The sequence below is a fragment of the Rutidosis leptorrhynchoides genome, chromosome 2 (genome assembly GCF_046630445.1).
Source record: "Rutidosis leptorrhynchoides isolate AG116_Rl617_1_P2 chromosome 2, CSIRO_AGI_Rlap_v1, whole genome shotgun sequence".
In the NCBI taxonomy this organism is placed as follows: domain Eukaryota; kingdom Viridiplantae; phylum Streptophyta; class Magnoliopsida; order Asterales; family Asteraceae; genus Rutidosis; species Rutidosis leptorrhynchoides.
Window position 1 is genome coordinate 113658982 of NC_092334.1, and position 20030 is coordinate 113679011.

At 37.5% G+C, this 20030-nt stretch overlaps 1 pseudogene; it reads left to right on the top strand.

Annotated features, from left to right (window-relative positions):
• The first annotated feature begins 8758 nt into the window (after nt 1–8758).
• On the top strand, nt 8759–11574 carry LOC139888187 (uncharacterized; annotated as a pseudogene).
• The last annotated feature ends 8456 nt before the right edge of the window (nt 11575–20030 follow it).

Here is a 20030-nt window from a genome sequence, read left to right on the forward strand (position 1 = left end):
CGGAGTTGAGATAGGTTTGCAATTAAGCATTCCGTACTTTTGTAAAAGATCTCGCGCATATTTCTGTTGTCCCAGAAATAATCCTTCTCTTTTCTGCTCTATTTCGAGTCCAAGAAAATATTTGAGTTCTCCAAGCTCCTTCATATGAAATCTGATAGACAGATTCTCTCTTGTTCTTTGGATCTCCTCATAGTGATCTCCCGTGATGATTAAGTCATCCACGTATACTAGCACTATGGCTAGTTTTCCTTGACCGTGTTTCACAAATAAACTAGAATCTGAAGGAGCAACTGTAAAACCACTTTGTACCAAGAACTCACCAATTTTCCCGTACCAAGCTCTTGGAGCCTGCTTCAAGCCATATAGTGCCTTCTTTAATTTACAGACATGCTCAGGATGGATCTTGTTCTCAAAGCCTCTTGGTTGCTCCATATAAATTTCTTTGTCAAGTTCTCCATGTAAGAAAGCATTCTCTGCCACAGCTTCCAAGATTTTCTAGCGGCTAAAGCTAGTAGAGCTCGAATTGTTGTGATCTTCGCCACTGGACTAAACGTTTCTTCATAATCCAGCCCATATTGTTGAGAAAAACCTCTAGCAAAAAGTCGAGCTTTATACCTTTCAATGGAGCCATCTGATCGAGTCTTCACTTTGTAAACCCACTTACAAGATATTGGTTTCACATATTTTGGCTTTGGAACTAAACTCCATGTCTGGTTTTCTTTTAGTGCATTAATTTCTTCTTCCATCGCTTTCTGCCATTCTTGACTTTGTGCTGCTTCTTCATAAGTGGAAGGCTCAATATGTATTAATTCATCCACATGAGCAGCATTGGCATACCTCGGATTAGGTTGCCTCGGCCTTGTTGATCTCCGTAATTCTTGCACATGCTCCTCGGCATCCATTTGGCTTGGACGAACCTCTTCGAATGTAGATTGATGTACCCCAGTTTTCCATGGACTCGTTTCCTTATAGTACGATCCATCTCCTTCTTTAATTGGATCCGATATGTGCTCTTTATGTTCTTCTTTCTCTTTTGGAACTTCTTCTAATCCATGAGATTCTGGAAGCTCTATCTTTTGAGGTGACCACCATGAAGAAGCTTCATCAAATACCACATTTCTTGAAGTATAACACTTTCCAGTATTTGAATCACAACATCTCCATCCTTTTCTTGATTCATCATAACCGACAAAAATGCATCGAATTGCCTTCTTATCAAATTTGCTTCGGAGATGATCTGGCACGAAGACGTAGCATACACATCCAAAAACCTTGAGATGATTGACGGTTGGCTTGATCTTCCATAATCTTTCATATGGTGAAATATATCCCAACTTTGTTTGCGGGAGTCTGTTAATCACGTATGAAGCCGTCCTCATACATTCGGCCCAAAATCTTCCTGGTACATTCTTACCATGAAGCATACTTCGACAAGTTTCAGCAAGATGACGATTCTTACGTTCTGCCACTCCATTTCGTTGTGGAGTATTAGGGCAAGTTAATTGCCTTCTGATCTTATGCTTCTCAAGATACATATTGAACTCTGTTGATAAATATTCTCCTCCATTATCTGTGCGTAAGCATCGAATCTTAGTATTGAGCTCACTTTCTACCTTGTTCTTGAACTCTTTAAACTTCAGAAAAGTCTCCGACTTATCCTTCATGAAGTAAACCCACACATATCTTGAGAAGTCATCAATGAATGTCACCATATATTTCATACCTCCAAGTGATGTTTGTTTCACTGGGCCGAAGACATCTGAGTGTATTAGCTCTAGTGGTGTCTTGGACTGATGCGCTGACTCCTTGAATGGCAATTGGTGAGCTTTGCCAAATTGACACCCAGCACATATTGTATCTATTCGGATATCAATTTGAGGAAGCCCATTTACTATGCGTTTCACCATCATCTCCTTTAACTTATTGTATCCTACATGCCCAAGACGTTCATGCCACAGATCAGCCGTCTCATTCTTTAGAGTCTTATCCACATATGCTGTTTCAGTAGATAGTACATAGACCGACTCTATTCTTTTTCCTTGCATAATTGGATTGCCAACCACCTTCACTCTCTTGAATACAGACACATCTTCTGGTCCAAAGAGCACATAATTCCCTTCTGCTGTCAATTGTGGTACTGATAGTAAATTCTTCTTTAGGCCAGGGACAAGATACACCTTCTCGAGTTGGAGCTTATGAGAGCCGCCTTCATTTGGAATTATTGTCTTTCCAATGCGAGAAATAGACAACCTTGAATTGTTGGCTGTCAACACGACTCTCTTTCCTTTGTAATTCTCCATTTCTTGCAGCTTCGTCCCATTGTTGGTCATATGATTTGAGCACCCAGAATCTATGATCCAATCATCTTTGTAGTTTATTTTTGACTTTAAGGTTGCTGCAAGAGCTTGATCATCCATGTCAGCTTCAAACGGAGAGTCCTGCTTCTGCATCCCATGTTTCCTCATTAATGGTTGCTTCGAATGTGACCTCTTTCTTCTCATCTCTTGCGGCGGCCACATTTCCTTCAAAAGTTCGCCTTCTGGGGAATCTACAATCTCGAGCAAAATGACCCTTCTTGCCACAATTGAAGCATTCACCATTCTTTCTCTTATCATTTTCCCTGTATTGTTGGCGATGATCTCTTCTTCCTTGTTGAGCTCCCCCTGAAGCGTTGCCTTTTGATTTTGGGTGACCCTTCCACCCATATGTCTTACTTTCTTTCATCGCCTCTTGTTTTCGAGATGTTGCTTTCTTCTTATTTGTGAAGAGTGCATCTTCTCCGTCTTTTATGGTTACTTCATTCATTTGCTTGGCTAATGCATCTTGATTAGCCAATAGATTCTTCAGCTCTATTAATGATGGTTGAGTAGGCCATCCTCTCACAGCGGCTATAAATCCATTATACTCGGATCTTAAGCCATGGATGATAATTCTCTTCATCCTTGCATCACTCACTTTCTCTTCAAGAGCAAGCTGAGATATCTCACGGCAAATAGATTTCACTTTGGTGAAATACTGGAAAATAGACAAACTTCCTTGTGAGATACCTGCGAGCTCATTTTCCAAGAGCTGGAGGCGTGCTTCATTCTTCTTTGAAAATAATTTTTCAAAAGTTTCCCAAGCTGCCTTTGGTGTTTTCTCGTCACGGATGTGCTCCAATAGATCCTCCTCGATTGTAGTCTTCAATATAAATAAAGCCTTCCCGGCCTTGATGTTCCATTTTCTTAAGGCTTCAGCATTTTCTTTCGGTGGAGGCATTGTGTCACTGCCAGCAACTATTTCCCATAAATCCTGTCCTTGTAGGTAGGATTCTATACAAGTTCGCCAATAACCATAGTTGTGGTTATTGAGACTCTTGATTCCACTGCTCGTATTTGCAAGATCTGCCATCATGACGTCCAACGTCCAATAAGCTTGGTCCCTGACCGATGAGCTTTCACAGTTCCTAACTGTGCTCCGACAGAATCTCCCTTAGAGCCTTGGTGAAAACAAGTCGATGTAAACGTCCAACGTTTACCGATGAGTACCTCCACTAGCAATGGTCCCGAACGACCCGCTCTGATACCAATTGTTGGAAGCTTCGACGAGCCCAACACACCCACTATTGAGGACCTAGGTTATACTCACTCACTACACCAACACTTTGACGTTGGTTAGCCTTTAATTTTATAAATCCTTAGTGCACAATGTACTTAGGCGACAGTGTCGACCATATATCTTTAGGCGGTATAACCGACCATGTATTACTTAGGCGGCAGAGCCGACCATATAATAAGAACAACAAAAGTGCACTAAGAACTTAAACACAAACTAAGGCTTGATCGGGAAACTTAACAAAAACACTTATATTAAATTACAATTACAATATTACTTACAAGCTTTCTCTTCTCTACTTTCGCTAACTCACACTCTTCTACTCTTCTTCTCTTCTTCACAACTCACTTCTTATTTCACTCTCACAACTTTCACACCTTACACAAATGAAACACCCACCTATATTTATACTATTCCATGGAAGTTTCTAGAAACTAGATATTTCCATGGATATATATAAATATCTAGATATTTTTATACATATAAATATCTAGATATTTCTTACACACATAAATATCTAGATTTTTCCTTACATTTTAATATCTAGATATTTTTCATATACATATTAATATCTAGATATTTTACCCATATACATTAACTAATTCCATATTATTCTAAATTTGCATTGTATTTTAACAGAAACCGGGACCAATGATTTATTCGTCACCTCACATTTAAAATTATACACAATAACCATGCAACAACAACAAAAAAAAAAAAAAAAAAAAAGGTAGCTAACAATACACTTTTTAATCCCCTTTTTAACATTCTTGTACATACTTCCCAGTTTGCATGTATTTAGACAAAAGAAAGGAACAAAAATCAAGTTAACCTTATAATCCATAATTCCCAACCAAGGTATCAAATTAAACTATATATAGCAAAATCATAATAACCTTTACCCATAATCAATTGAATGTGCAAAACACCCAATTTAATAATTTGTAATCTAATTCTAATCTAATGCTCTGTAAAAAGAAGAAAATATTTCCAACTTCATCATACCCTTGAACCTTACCAAATTATGTCTATGACTATTTTCCAAATCACAAAACTTACATGTGACATGTGTAATCAGTCTATGCAATAAAAAAATTTGTCCCAATCAAAGAAAGCAACTATACTTTGAATGAAATTATGAGATTTGAAGTACATGCACGAACAAAGTGGCAATTGTTATATCTAAATTTACATAAAGGAAAGCAGTGTATAAAGATATCAACATTAAAGTGAATGTTTTAAGGGTACTTGCAATAAGAAAGTAAAACAATACGAAAAAAACAAAAGGAAGCTATATAAGTAACAAAACAGTGAAGATAGTTCTCAAGATACATTTCAATTTATTGCACATCTTTGATATGTATTTAACAATGAGAGCAGTATAAATAGTTTCAACAGCAGTTGCACCTTTAAGTATAGAGACAGTTTTACCTTTAAGTAAAGACAGTGAAGATATGTAACTTTGTTAGCAAAAGGACCCAAATCCATTACTCATGTGGCACGATCGAGTAATATCCAACTTTGTCAAGGATTGTAAATCCTTGTAAAAAGTGTGACTCGAACCTGCACCCATTTTGGCAAAGACTTACACAACGGCCCTAGCTTCTTAACTAACGGGTAGAGCTATTAGTCCAGTGGTGATATGTAACTTCATTGATATGGCTTTAAAGCATTTAATGTTTATTTCTATGCAAACACTAATAATCAGATTTTAAATTTGTAATGCAATCAATGTATGAAAAGCAAAAGGCAAAGGTACCTCTTCAGTTGAAATTATTCCCAAGATATGATACAAACCCAAAATCAGATTTGCAACGCATGCACAAAATAATATCATATATACAAAATTAAGTTATTATATATGACAATTGTTTCAAATTTCCTGCCTGAACATAGGACTTACTGCGCAAACGGTTACAAGCTAACACTAATAATCCTCCTTGAGGAACCCATCAACCGACATATTCGGGTCCGCAGCAAAAGCATTGATTAGGGGGATTGGGATGGCTGTGATGGCTTCTTCCACCTCCATTAGCACCGCAGCCGTACCCTCCTTTAGCTTCTTTTGTACGATGTCAGGGTACGGCGGTGTCAGACCGCAAGCTTGGATCACCTCCAACACTGCCTTGTTGATTTCGTGGTCCTTCACCGCATCAACGTAGGCGTTAAACTTGTCTGAAACAGGCCCGGAATCCATCACCTTCTGCGCAATGGTGGGAAGGGCGGTGCGAAGCTTTGTTAAGTCCGCCTCTGCCAGCTCGCGACAAGTCACCGCGTCATCCTTCTCCCTATTCACCCTTTCCAGCTCCACCCGCAGACGCTCAGTCTCCCCCTTAGCTTGGTCAACCACACGAACCAGCTCGCGGTTTTTCTTCCTTTCCCCAATCAGGGCGATTTTTGTTTCCGCCGCAGTCACCTCCGCCGCTTTGCGCGCCTCCTCTGCGGCATCCCTGTCTTTTTTGACCTGGTCAACACCCACTTGCAGCAGCCCCAGATCTGTTTCTTTCCACACGGCCACTTAATACAAGTTAGTGGAACGGCGGGCTTGATCCGCAAACATGCCGAAAAAGACAAGGCCGTTTTGGATGAAGGCGTTGAGCGCCTGATTAAAGGGCAGTGCGGCTAGTTGATTACGGAACTCAGCCGGGAAGATTTGTTGGAGGAAGGCGGATTGCTCTGCGGCGTTTTCCGCCGATGACTGGGTGAGCTGCGCCAGGTTCGCCAATAGGAAGCTACCGTGTGGTGGGGTTGATGTCGACTCGGAGTCCAGGTGTATCGTCTTGTCCTTTGACTCGGCGGTAGCTTCCAGGTCCGGATTGACCTGCGGTGGAGGCTGATGCGTCTCCTCAATATGCTCTGCAAATCAGTAACTAGTTAGCACATGAGGTTAATCGTAAGATGTTACGAAAGAAAAGAGATGCTTACCGGTGATAGGAGGAGGGAGATCTGCGGATGCCGGATCGACGGGGACAAAGTTGTCATTGCGCATGTCCTCCCTTAGTTTAGGAGTTCGCTTCTTCTTCTGCTTGGTTTGGGTGGCTTCGGCAGCCTTGCGTTTATTGCCCGAGGTGGCAGGTGCTTCCACCTCGTTCTCGCCTGTCTTCTCCTGCTCAAGCGGCTCGTTAACATTTTGCTTGCGGAAGGAGATGGTTGCAATCTCCTCTGCGGTTTCTTCATCTTCATCTCTGCAAGCATATGTGCAATATTAAAACATGTATGTATACGCTAGTAGTTAAATATTCATATGCATTTATACTATTCCTACCCTTGCCATTCGGCGCGATTATGGCTGGACGCATGTTCTCCCATGGCCAGTGCGCGGATATCCTTCCCAACCGCAGCATAATGTTCCCGTAAGACCGGTGCACAAGCTGTGCGTTAGCGCACTCCGCTAACAGCTTCGTTTCCTCTTCATCAAGGACGGGGGTTTTGTTCACGTCCTTGGCCATGCTTTCGCACCAGATAAGCGTTTGCGGAAAGTTCGCTCCAACAACAGATTGGTCAATGAAAAAGAAAGTTTCTTTCCAGTGGCCCGCATTAGATTTTGGAGTTTTGGTGAAGTTTTGACGGGCGAAGAAGGTGAACCAGGATTTGTGATGGTTGGCTAAGCGGTATAAATGGCAGAACACCTTAACCAACGGCACCTTGTTGAGTGCAACGCACCACATCTCAAACAGTACAATCTTCCCTATCGCGTAAGGGTGTAATTGCCCTAACCCTATGCCAAAATGATCTAAAACCCCCAAAAAGAAGTCTGACGGGGGCACCCTAAAATTACCATGCTTAAACGCATGCTCATATATAGCTACCTTGTTCTTCGGTGGTGAATGAGCACGTTGATTAGACTGGGGAGGCACCGGGTTATGCTGTGCCAGCGGTGGGTATTGCTTAACTAAAGACTCAATATGCTTCTGCTCTATAAAAGAAACTACGCTATCTACATAAGTCTCGTTAGCCTTAGTCATTTTCTATAAAGTAATCGGAGAATAACTAATCTTTAGCAGTTGGCCGGAATATTTGAGTTTTGATCGGATTTGAAAATGGCAGTGTATCAGGGAAGCTTGGTGCAGAAAAGTGGAAATGTGTGTGAATTGGGTCTATTTATAGTGAAAATGGGGAGAAATGGGGTGGAATGGTGTGATCGTGGATATACACGTGTAACGCAATCAACGGGTGTCATTTTATAAACGCGCGTGAATGTCAGTTGGGCATGGTTAACTATGAGCGCGTGACTGACACGCGCCTACCAACTGCCACTTTACGTCTTGTCAGCCGAATGGGTTTCTGCGACAGTGACAGGCATTTAATGCCCTCGAAACGCACGCGGAAAATTAAATGCTAGCCGTTTTCTTGTTTTTTCTCTTTCGCTTAATAGTTTGACATCATATGTCTTGCGACATATAACATCAAACTGGGGGGACATAATGATACCGCAACCCGCATGTGCAGTAAGTGCGTATGCGGGCACTCGCTAGCATGCATATGTTTGCACTGGTATGCGTCGTGCGGTATGCGGGTTCGTGTAGAATGCCTTTGTACTGCAGTTACTTGGTCATCAAGTCAATATCTTTTCCATAATTATATCCGAGATTCGGGGGAGTTGGTTATGGACGAGATTATCAATATCTTCGATGATTCTAGAATTAGGGTTTGCCTATATATACAAACCCTTGTTGTCATTATAAACATACAACCACGTTACGTAACCATCATCTACGACACGTCTTACGTAACCAGCATCGTCTAGCATCTTCTCAAGGTCAACAGGTTAGTTTCTCGTTAACTAGCACCTACGACCTTACTTGGGGCCTTCCGATCGACGATCGTTATCGAAGGTGGACTTAATCACTTGGCCACCCCGCCGACATCATCATGTCGGATAGGGTTATTCACGGTAACCGGAACGGAGAGCCTCGTTCTAAGATCCTTAAACCTCACTTTACGCGTAACCCTATGGATAAAATATGCATGATCATTGACTTCCAAAAGTACCCAAATGAGGGGTTAGAATTTGTGGTGAAAGCAACTTCTTATTCAGTTGACCAATGTCATTGACTTCCAAAAGTACAATCGTTTGTGTATGCATATATATATATACTCCCGTTACTAATGATATATTATCATCATATCATTCTCAATTTTTTGATAGATAAACAAATTAATAATGTATCCGATTTCCACCATGCATATTTTCACTGTTCTTACCATGCTCGTTTTCATGTTATCTAAAATGAGTGCTAGTGATTATTATAACAAAACATTAGAAGGAGAAGCATTGATGGCTACTCATTTGTGGGAAGATGAAGTTGGTACAGATCATTGTACTTGGTATGGAATCAGTTGCAACGAAGCCGGAAGTGTTAGTGAGATACATGTTTATGATATGAGCAGTAATAAAGGTGTAAGAGACTTGGGAAGCCTACACTTTGCTTCATTACCGAACCTTCAAGTCCTTGTTATTGAAGACGCTAGACTTGAAGGAAGTATCCATGACCAGATTGGTTTGCTATCAAAGCTGGTCAAGCTTTCACTTCAGGAGAATCGGCTCACAGGTAAAATACCTGCAGGTTTACTCGCCAATCTTACCCAATTAACATACCTTGATCTTAGTTGGAACGACTTTATGGGTTCAATGCCACAATTACCCACTAATCGTACCCAATTAACACACCTTGATCTTAGTTGGAACGACTTTATCAGTCCAATTCCACTATCACTTACCGATCTTACCCAATTACAATACCTTGATCTTAGTCGGAATAAATTTATAGGTCTAATCCCACCATCCCTCACCAATCTTACCCAATTAACAAACCTTGATCTTAGTCAGAACAACTTTATAGGTCCTATCCCACCATCATTTACCGATCTTACCCAATTAACAGACCTTGGTCTTAGTCGGAACAACTTTACAGGTCCAATCCCACCACCACTCACCAATCTTACACAATTACAATACCTTGATCTTAGTCAGAATAAGTTTATGGGTCCAATCCCACCATCCTTTGGCTCCATGACCAATCTTATGTTCCTTGACTTGAGCAGAAATCAACTGAGTGCATCCATCCCAAAAGAACTAAGTCACTTGCAAAATCTTGAATGGTTGGACCTGGGTGATAACAATCTTGATGGTCTCATACCCTCAAGCATTGGTAATCTAACCCAACTTTCCATTTTAAACCTTGGCATAAATCACATCAATGGCTCCATTCCTGTAGAGTTAGCTAATTTAATCTTCTTACAATATTTCGACCTTCATCGTAATAGTCTTGTGGGTCCCGTTCCACCTGCATTCAGGGAGTTGTTTTGTCTTGAATATCTTGATTTTTCGTCAAACAAGTTGTCCGGTCCTGTATTGACGTTTAAACATCCTTGTTATCTGGATCATTTAGATCTCTCTATGAATCTCATAACCGGAAATCTAACAAGACAGCTAGATGAATGCCATTTAATAAGCTTCATGGACATTAGCAGTAATGGTATATCGGGAGACATACCTTTGTTACACATTAAACATTTGACCCACATAAATCTGTCTCACAATCATCTCACCGGAGTAGTTCCTTCTTATCTAACATCTCCGACTGGCCAATATATAGAGGTTGACTTATCGTTCAATGACTTAAGTGGACTATCATACAATAACTTCAGCCGGCAATTTACCCGCAAAGAAAGTCACAATATTCATTTGGTTATTATTCTTCCTATTACTATTATCGTTGGATTCTGTTTTTTAGTGGTCTGTTATGCATGGTACCATCATCACAGAAAGGCTAAAACAAACACAATCCAACCAGAAACAGAAAAACATGGAAATGTGTGCTCGATATTGAATTACGATGGAACTGTTGCGTACAAAGACTTCATCACAGCTACAGAGGAGTTTGACCTCAAATACTGTATTGGAACCGGTGGCTACGGTAGTGTTTACGAAGCAAAACTACCGAGCGGTAAGACTTTTGCTTTAAAAAAACTCCATCGGTTTGAAGCTATGCAACCAGCACTCGACCAGAGTTTCAAGAACGAGATTAAATTGTTAACCAACCTTAGGCACAAAAATATTGTTAGACTCTACGGTTTTTGTTTGCATAACAAATGCAACTTCCTTGTATAAGAATACATGGAAAAGGGGAGCCTTTTTTATGCCTTGAATCGTAGTGAACTAGCCGTTGAGTTAGATTGGATGAAGAGGGTGAACATTATCAAAGACGTGGCCCACGCTTTGGCGTACATGCATCATGACTGTAACCCACCGATTGTTCATAGAGACATATCGAGCAACAACGTTCTTTTAAACTCAAAAATGGAAGGATTTGTTGCTGATTTTGGAGCGGCCAGATTGCTTGACCCTGATTCGTCCAACCAAACCGTGATTGCAGGAACATTAGGATACATTGCTCCAGGTATTACATTACACCTAACATTTTCATTTTTGATTTTACATACATGTATTAGTTGTTGAAACTTTGGTAACAATTATAATAGTTTGGTTTGGTGATACAGAACTTGCATATACCATGATTGTGACCGAAGAATGTGACGTTTATAGTTTTGGAGTCGTGACACTTGAGACGATTTGTGGAAAGCATCCTGGAGATCTTCTGTCAACACTAAACAGTTGTGTTGGTGATGATTTATTATTGCAAGATTTACTCGATTCACGACTGTCTCTTCCAACTGACCGCTTGATTCAAATGGAGATTGATCGTGTTTATCAGGTTGCACGGGCGTGCATTCAAACAGATCCCAAATACCGGCCCACAATGAAAGGCGTTTCTCAGGAATTATCACGTGAGATCGTTCGTTCGGGATATTGATCTCCAGCTTCAAGATATGTATCTGCAGCTTGTTCTTCACATTTTGTTTCAGAAGTGGATGAACTACATACTCAAAAGAATGATCAACTATTAATAATAGATGTTACATCAACACTTAGTAATCGATCTTACTATTGACATCATTATATTTCCCTAAAAGACAAGATAGAATTAACATATAATCAATAATGCCTCTAGAAAATATAAAAACAGGTAAGCTGAATTACAAGTCTTAAATCAACTTAACTGCAGTAACGTCAGCTGCTCTACCAGTTCCAGTCTATTCTGTACCATGTCGTCATTGAAACCACCAGGACCAATGATTTATTCGTCACCTCACATTTAAAATTATACACAATAACCATGCAAAAAAAAAAAAAGTAGCTAACAATACACTTACAATTTCAAAGTGTCACACTCACAAGTGGTGATTATTGTAAGACTACGTTTTCAAAGACAAACACATTGGAAATTCTAACACCCCTTTTTAACATTCTTGTACATACTTCCCAGTTTGCATGTATTTAGACAAAAGAAAGGAACAAAAATCAAGTTAACCTTATAATCCATAATTCCCAACCAAGGTATCAAATCAAATTAAACTATATATAGCAAAATCATAATAACCTTTACCCATAATCAATTGAATGTGCAAAACACCCAAATTAATAATTTCTAATCTAATTCATACCCTTGAACCTTACCTAATTGGCTAATTATGTCTAATGACTACTTTCCAAATCACAAAACATACATATGACATGTGTGTAAGCAGTCTATGCAATAAAAAAAATTGTCCCAATCAAAGAAAGCAATTATACTTTGAATGAAATTATGAGATTTGAAGTACATGCACGAACAAAGTTGCAATTGTTATATCTAAATTTACATAAAGGAAAGCAGTGTATAAAGATATCGACATCAAAGTGAATGTTTTAAGGGTACTTGCAATAAGAAAGTAAAACAATACGAAAAAAACAAAAGGAAGCTATATAAGTAAAAAACAGTGAAGATAGTTTTTGAGGTGCATTTCAATTTATTGGACATCTTTTATATGTATTAAACAATGAAAGCAGTATAGATAGTTTCAACAGCAGTTGCACCTTTAAGTATAGAGATAGTTTTACCTTTAAGTAAAGACAGTGAAGATATGTAACTTTGTTAACAAAAGGACCCAAATCCATTACTCATGTAACTTTGTCAAGGGTTGTAAATCCTTGTAAAAAGTGTGACTCGAACCTGAACCTGCACCCATTTTGGTAAAGACTTACACAACGGCCCTAGCTTCTTAACTAACGGGTAGAGCTATTAGTCCAGTGCTGATATGTAACTTCATTGATATGGCTTTAAAGCATTTAATGTTATCTAAGACGTAACTACAGAAGATGTTTGTAATACAATCAATGTATGAAAAGCAAAAGGCAAAGGTACCTCTTAAGTTGAAATTATTCCCAAGATATGATACAAACCCAAAATCAAATTAGCAAAGAATAATTAGTATTCAACCAAATCAAGAAACATATTATTAAAAACATTAATATATCAACCTCCAAATTATGAACAATACCTTTTTACTCTCAGTTTGCAAACGACATTCAGAATGAAAGACTAAATCTGCCAACATTTACTCAAAAAGCGCGGGACCATCCAACATTCAAAATCGCAGACGATACTCAAAATAGCACCATAGATCATCGATCGATTGTTACTTCGTACTGGCGTTCGGTACCTGCGCTTTGTTATCGGACGATTGTATTAATTAGACTGAACATGACAATTAAATTGTGCGACATTCGTTAATTAGGGTATTGTTTTGATTTAAAGGGTAAAACTGGTAATATAACTCTTGTTGGTAAAGAGAAGAGAAAGAGATTATAAATAAATTTAAATTTAAATTTAAATTATAAATTAAAACGTGGGAAATTAAATTAAGAAAAAAAACCATTTATAAAAACATGTTTTTTTTAATTACATGAATTAATTTAATTAATCCTCCTTTAATTACAACTAACTTATCCGTGATTTCGCGGGACTTTTGTATGGGTGTTATCGAAATCGAGAAGTTTCAAGTAAAATAGCTTTATATATAATATGTTTGTTTAATTACAAAGCAAAACAAAATAGAATGTAAATCTATTAATGTCGTTTAGTTTGTCGTACAATTAGATTTATCAATTAAATGAATATTCGGTTAACTACATACCTTCTTAAATGGCTGAGATCCTCTATAACATACACATCTATCTTATCAAACTTGTCAACGGATGTTTTGACATACATGCCAGCTATTAGTGGTATCTCCTCTTCCGGATTAACCTCACCACCAGCTTTATAATACGGTCCAAATGCATCAACCTATAACTAAAAACGCTCAAATATCTTTTGACCATTATCACTGATATGCATATAATTAACTTCAGGTCGGTCCAAACTCAAAATTCAAGCCCATTTCTCTTTAATACAAACTCCAACTCAAGTCATCTCAAAATAATTCCTGTATACTTCGTAATTACCCAAAATTATATCCATTAAACTATAATGGCCCATAAACCTTATTATAAATCCATAACCAACATCATCAAAATTCATTAGCATATCATGCCCATTTCTAACTATACTACCATCATCAAAACACCCAATAATCAATCAAGAATAACTTAGATTAACAAATTGCCAAGTTTTCGACTAACAAAGGACAAATTTAACTTGTCAAGCTAATGGGAACCTCACTCTATCACCAACTGGTTTTTTGAGTAATGTGGTAAGGTGGAATTCAGGAGCTTATATGTCGTAGAAAAAAACTCATTATCTTATAAAGAGTATCCACTGGTAGTTCAAAATCTACTCGTAGTACAAAAAGTCAAACTATTATTTTCACAAATTTACTAACACAATAAAACGTATTTGTACAAAAAAGTTTGATGTTTCCAATTTATATGTATAAAATCTAAATCTATATGTTCTTTAACTATATATTTACAAAAGTTTTATATGAAATTTTATTCAAGCAACTATTTTAATACAGATATTATATTATTTATGTAAAAAAGGAAAATTTACAAAGATGATGATGTTCGTTTAGCAGTTTCCTTCAATCAGATAAATTTATTTTTCCTAATATCATCATCAAACCTAACATTAGTTTTAGAAACTGAGAGACGTCATCCAATAGATATATACCTCAAATTCTAACATAACTATAAGATTAAGAATATGAATGGCAAAAAACTTTAGAGGTAGCAAATTAAGAGTCACTCGGATGGATAAAAGGTCTTGTAGTTGAATTAGAACACTTTTTATCCTAAACAATGTCAAAAATATAAATTAGCGCAAAATTTCCAATATAAGTACATTATTCCAATAATATTAATTTTGTATTTTTAATTTTAGTTTAAATATTAGTAATACACTTCGAGATATTTTCACTCATCCATTTCCCTTTAAAGTGCTTCGTAATATTTTTACTTTTACATGTTAAAGATAAGACGATCAAAATTGACCCATTCATAAGTAAATGGGTCAAATTTGCCTAGATCCTCATAATGTGTAAAATTGCTCATTTTATAGCACAAGACATCTAAACGTACAATGCTACTTATAGGATATCGTTTTAATTCATTAATAATTATAAGTTTTGAAACATAAACACATCTTTCACACTGACACATTCACCTCACTTATACCACTTGTAGTGGTTGGGGGCGTGGGTTGCTTTTTGATGACTAGGACGTGTGGGTTATGTTTGTGGAGTAGTGGTGGTGTGGGTTTATGGTGTGGGTTAAGAGTATTGTGATGATGTGTTAAAATATAATTGGGTTAAATATTAAAAGGGGATAAAAATAACATTTTTAAAATAATAAAAAATAAAAAAAATTGGCAACGGACGTTGCTTGGTACGTTGCAGGGCCACGGCCAGACAGCTTTTTCGCTCGATCAACGCACCGATACATGGGGAAGGAGGCGTTGCCCCTAGCCACGTAGGCGGGCACGCCGTTGCCTAGCTACCGATACAACAAGTCTTATGCTTAAAGTAAAGAAATAGTACAGTTACTATAAATAAAGCTTATCTTTTAACATCGAATTTTGAAAGTAAAATGTATGATGATTAGATGTTTGCTTCGAAACCCACTTCTAAGTTCTAAGGCTCTGAAACCCTTTGTACCCACACATGATCCCTCTTTCCTTTGTTTCCTTTCCCATTAAATATCAGTTTTTGATAATAAAAGAAGTCAATAAGTTAAGCCAGTTTATGATAACATACACAAAACATACCTTTGTTCTTAAGTAAGCCAACGCCAGAACCACCAGCAGCAACTCCAGTACATTGCAGAGGCATTGGAGTGAGATAAATGAATTAATTTCTTTTCTTTTTTTAACAGCCAAAATTATACTAGAAACTACCCCTAGCAAGCAGCTAGGAGGATAATAAAACGAGATCTTACAACGGCTTTAACAGCCAATCGTTCCAATTTACATCAAACTTTCCTCTACTACTAATCCAAGAATACGAAACACTACGAATGGAATCAAATAACAGAGGCTTCTTCAAATCTTCGCCGGGGAAAATGAGGCTATACCGGTACCGCCAAACCTGCCACAATAAAGCCGCCAAAATTGCATACATCTTTGTCTTTGAATCTTCTCTAGTACGCCAATCGTCAAACCACGACATAAGCTCGGTCCAGTCTACAAACGAAGGTATCGGCAAACTAATCCAAACTCTAGTCATCCTCCATAACTCATCCGCTACATGACATCCAAACATAACATGATGCAAGGATTCGATACCATGATTACAAGACGCACAACCAATCACGTCCATTTCCAAGCCTCTATGTGAAAGATTTTGGCGTGTTGGTAGCCTGTCTAAAGCTAACCGCCACAAAAAATTATTAATTTTATGTGGAACACACTTCACCCACCTAGTATGCAAGTCGCATGTTGGTAAGACGTGATCATCGATGTATCGCCTAGTATTACATACTGTGAAATCCACATCATCAACCAAGTCCCATTGCCACGCATCAGTTTCATTCGAAATAGAAACTTCATCCAGCTCAAAGACCATTTCGTTTAGCAATACAGTGTTCCTCGAGCCAATATTACGAACCCATGCCCAATTCCAACCATTTGAGCTGCAACGATCCGAGAGCAAGCAATTTTCATCCGAATCTAAATGAAAAAGCCTCCCATATTTTATTCGTAATGGACCATCGCCCCTCCAATTGTCTTTCCAAAAACGGATAGATTGTCCGTTACCCACCTTTACCCGTAAAACGTTATTAGGAATGATACCTCTGGTTTTGGCTTTACAAAACGAGTCGACAACATTGAACCAAGCTCATTTGCTACTTATAGGTTTCCCATCTAGACCCGCACACGGTCCATGTAGCGCGGTTATAACCGAATCCCACATTGCATTTGGTGTATTAATAAATCTCCAAATCCATTTAAATAATAGAGCATAGTAAAACGACCGTAAGCTACCAACGTCTAACCCACCTTTGTCATACGATGCCAAGATTTGGTTCCAACTAACCCAATTTATTTTTTTTATTATTTTTAGTACATCCCCAAAATAAGTTTGCACTTAATCTCTCCAAGTTATTCAAAACCGTTTCGGGGCATTTGAATAAAGAAAGATAATAAACTCCCAAGCTTCCTAACACAGCTTTAATTAAAGTTAAGCGACCACCAAACGACAAAAGGTTCGCTTTCCACCCTGATAACCTTTTTCGAAACTTAGAATCTAAATCATTCCAATTCGAAATATTATTCATGTTAACACCTACTGGAAGGCCCAAATAAGTAAATGGAAATGTACCTTTTGAACAACCAAGTTCATGAACATACTCTTCGATCTATGCATCTAAAACTCCAAGATCAAATAAGTGTTATTTACCGACATTGATCTTTAAACCCGAAACACGATGGAAATCATTAAGTACTGCAATAATGTTGAGAAGACTGTCTTTATTCCACTCGGACAAATAATAGCATCGTCTGCATAAAAAAGATGTGATACATTGATGTCCGAATTACCAACCCTAATACCATGAATCGCACCCGCTTCTACTCTTTCTTTTAACAACAAGTGAAGTCCTTCCATTATAATTAAGAAAAGGAAAGGACTAATGGGATCGCCTTGTCGAAGACCGCTATATAAACGAAACTCTGTTGTTGGACTACCGTTAACCAAAACTGAAGTCCTCGAATTAAATAAACACATACGGATCCAGTTTCTCCATTGGACACCGAACCCCAACACCATGAACATGTGATCCAAAAACTCTCAATTAACTGTGCCGTATGCTTTTTCAAAATCAACCTTGAAGATCATAAGCTTTTTCTTCCTTTTCTTTGTGACGACCTGGAAATTTTCGACCAAATTTAAACTTAATCTTTGTATGATTTCGACATGATAAGCAAAGTCTATAATGTTGAGTCTCAAAAATTTTGAACTGTTTCATATGTTCAATTGACCCTCGACCAGTTTCGACGATTCAAGAACCACTATTTGTAAATAGATACATATATATATATATATATATATATATATATATATATATATATATATATATATCGATTTTTATAAATTAAAATATTATAAGAGTTAATTAATTGTGTAAATAAAATAATATATGATATTATTATTAAAATAAATCTATATATATATATATATATATATATATATATATATATATATATATATATATATATATAGGTATGTTGAATATATATTTATATGGTTTCGAATTTATTTAGTAAACGATAATAGCAATCGTTTGTCAGTCGATCGATATTAAGCAAGTTAAACTCAAACTTATATAATTTTAAAATAAACGGTGATCCGAAAATGAGTTATATGAATCATGGGCTTATTAAAAATGTATTTATGAGCTAATTGTTAAATTTGAACACTTTTCATATTTTACCGGGAATCGACGCGGATAGTGATGTAATTTTTATTTAATAGTTAATAACCAAATTTTATACCATAATGACCAAAATAAATAAAAATAATTATTGTAAAAATTTAAGAATTTTTAGAAGACTTTTATCCGCCACTAATTTATCAACGGAGTACGAAATCCAGTCCATGAAAAACTGTCGGTAACTATAAAACAAGGTATGGCTGCTAAGAGATTTAATTAACACGTTTTGTTCATTATTAATTATTAAAGTATTATATTATTTATTATATCATTATATATCCCTACTATCTGTGTATGATAATCCAAAACTCATCACCACTTGCACCTTTATATTATTATCTTTCTTTCTCTTCTGGCAATTGATCTTCACCAAACGAAGAAACTCACTTGTGTTTTACTAGCCACAAATATCAAATTCAACCCAAAAATAATCAAAGTTATACTTGCTAAACGATCCTCAAACAACACCACCACCCGTCACTTTGTAATCACCACCTCACCACTCACAACACTCATGACTATTACTTGTATGTTTCTGTTTCTACGTGCGTTCAGGGGCGAATTTAGAGGGGGGCAGGGGGAGCCCGCCCCCAGTCGATTTCGAAATTTTAGTGTAAAAATTTGGATTTTTTTCATTTTGCCCCAAACCCAAAAGCCATTTGACCCAAAACCTACATATTTTGCCTCAAAACCTTCAAATTTTGCCCACAATTCTCTAAATTTTGCCCCAAAACCTTCAAATTTTGCCCACAAACCTTCAAATTTTATCCAAAAACCTCAAAAATTTTCCTAAAAACCTCCAATTTTTGTCCCAAAAACTCCGTATTTTGCCCAAAAAAGTTGCTACGGTTTTAAAAAAAAATTCGCCCCCGGTGAAGAAAAATCATGCTTCCGCCACTGCGTGCGTTTAACCACAAACACCACCACCGGGTATCACTTTTAACCCGCCAACCATCCACCTCCATAACCCACTTCTTAGGTGTTTCCATTTCCATTGACACCCTCACCCTCATCACTCTCAACGACCTCAAACCGTCATCAATCAACCACCTTCGTTACCTTGCTAATGCTATTGTATAAACCATATACACCACCATATCTCTCTAGTTATATATCTTTCTTCTATTTTTTTTCTCACTTTCCACGATCTAAATCACTAAATATGGTTACATGTGGTCATTCATATACATACGATCAAGCTATAACAACCTATAACCGCCACCCCTTCTTTTCTCTTGATTCACTCGAACCACCTTGAACTACACCTCACCGCCACCCTCAACACCTTGATCATCATTTAAACACCCACCACAAACCATCATTTAGGCCACTGTTACAGCTGCCGTTTCATGTTCTGTTTCGATCACCTCACGGCACCTTTACTATGCCACAATTGCCACCATAAACTACCGTATGCTGCAACTATTTCTGTCTCTACTACTACTACTGCAACGATCATTTCTTTTATTCTGTTTATGGTTTTCGTTTCCAGCCACTACTATTACTACGTGTAAAAAAAAATTACACCATCTTAATTGCCCAACAAAATTATAAAGTCTTATTTAAATACCCCGTTCAACAATATAGGTGCAACTTATCGTCTATTTTTTCTTTACAATAAGAGCATGGATACTTTGGTGAAAACGGGTCACTTTGGATTTATCTTTGTCAGTTTATATCAATT